Source organism: Pteropus vampyrus, unplaced genomic scaffold (genome assembly GCF_000151845.1).
Source record: "Pteropus vampyrus isolate Shadow unplaced genomic scaffold, Pvam_2.0 Scaffold185, whole genome shotgun sequence".
NCBI classification, from domain to species: Eukaryota; Metazoa; Chordata; class Mammalia; order Chiroptera; family Pteropodidae; genus Pteropus; species Pteropus vampyrus.
This window is the reverse complement of record NW_011888966.1, coordinates 2,750,644-2,752,569: the sequence shown is the minus strand read 5'-3', so window position 1 is coordinate 2,752,569 and position 1,926 is coordinate 2,750,644. Positions and strand designations below refer to the sequence as shown.

The window sequence follows — 1,926 nt, the reverse complement described above, 5'->3', positions numbered from 1 at the left end:
TACTGCACTGATAGGGCTGATGATAAAAGGGGAATTCGACTTTATCTGAAATGTATTATTTTTCTTATCTACAAACCAATGTTATCAGGTGGAAAATGTGACCAAGATGAAAATGGGTGTTAATTACATCAGCCTGCACTTTATTTGTTAAGTTTCTCAAAAGAAAGAATAACATTTAAATAATCTCAGTTCAGAGTTGAATATATTTAATGGGACAGTTAGAGAATGTTCGTACTTTGATAACATCCTCCAGAAGGATTTTGGGGAGCACAGGCTGAAAGCATCTTGGCCCTCCAAGAGTTGACATCCCAGGGCCTAACCTTGGCTCCACCTCTTTGTCTCCTGGCCGTAGGACTATAGGGTCAACATCTTCCTGAGGCAGCAGTGGAATGACCCCCGGCTGGCCTACAACGAATACCCGGATGACTCGCTGGACCTGGACCCGTCCATGCTGGATTCCATCTGGAAACCTGACCTGTTCTTTGCTAACGAGAAGGGGGCCCACTTCCACGAGATCACCACAGACAACAAGCTGCTGAGGATCTCCCGGAACGGGAATGTCCTCTACAGCATCAGGTAAGTTCCATATAGGTTCATCCCCTTCCTACCTCAGAAAGTGCCTTGTCCCATTGCCTCCTGGGAACATACACTAAGAGGAAGGCTAAACAGAGGTGATCGGGCCTTGACAGCACGACACCTTTGCCAAATAGGCAGAGCCAGCTCTGTAATTTACACTCAGCAAATAAGAATAAAATACCACGGGAAGTCCTAGGAGCAAGGGGTTCATTCTAACCAGGGAGACGAAGAAAGCACCCGGGGGAAGGTGGGGTTAAAGTTATGCCCCCAAACTTACCCAGAATTTCAATAACATAAGATGGAGAAAAGAGTATTCAAAGACAATGACCAAAAGCAGGAGCATTCAGCTATGTAAGACGAATAATTTCTAGAGCTCTACGGCACGACATGGCACGTATAGTTAACAGTACTGTAATGTACACTCCAAAACGTGTTATGAGGGTTGATCTCATTAAATGTTTTTACCACGATTTTCTTTAAAAAAATAGCAGGAGCAAAAGCACAAAACCTGAAATATTCCAGCGACTTCAACATAAATGGGCCTGCCAGGTGGGTGGTGCTGCTCACAAGTTTCAGTCAGAGCTGCTCCATCCCTTCTACAAATGCTTTCTGTCCTCCATACCTTGCAATGACTCTAGGAAGCTGGGACCCCCTCCCACCGCTGCAGAGTATCTGGCAGATACCGGTTAAGGGCAAACTTTCAGAGTCTCCTGCTATCCCTCTCCACCTAATTCCAAAGCTCTTCCCCCAAGGCATAAAGAAATGAGCGATGTCCACTTTATTCTTACACCTAATGTACTTAACAGGCTGGGTACTTTACATATGTTATGTCTTAGCCTCCTAATGACCGCATGAAGTAGGTTTTCTTATGGCCATTCTGCAGATTAGACAAGTGAGGATCTGAAAAATTTAAGTAACTTACAAAAGTTCCCAAAGCTACTTAGAAGCAGAGCCTAGATTCCAGTGTGAATCTGATGCCCACTCAGAACCTAAGACAGGGCGTGGCATTCAACAGGCACTTAAATTTTTGATGAATGAATGAAGATGTTTTTATTTGAAAGAGCTTAAAGGGAGCAGTGGCCCTTAAATGACTCCCTCGCCCCCTCCAATTCCTCAGGGGAATAAATCTTTTTACTCCCATTAGAAGATGAATTTTAAATGTCCAGGCCCGCAGTGAAGGCTGCACAGGTCCTGATCCTCAGATGCGACTGAACTTAGCGTCCCTCCCGAGAGCAGGCTGGGTGGAGAGGGGACTTAGAAATCTCAGCAGGGAAGGTAGGCAGCAAAGAGGGGCAGGCTGAGAGGAACCAGAAGCAGACATGGTCTTCCTCACCTAGGAGCCCATCCAAC

The 1,926-nt window shown here is 45.6% G+C and overlaps 1 protein-coding gene across 5 annotated transcripts in view; it reads left to right on the top strand.

The window, feature by feature from the left end:
- The window catches only part of GLRA1 (glycine receptor alpha 1), a 77,503-nt gene that overhangs the window by 55,381 nt on the left and 20,196 nt on the right, over window positions 1-1,926 (top strand). The gene's annotated exons all lie outside the window — the stretch shown is intronic.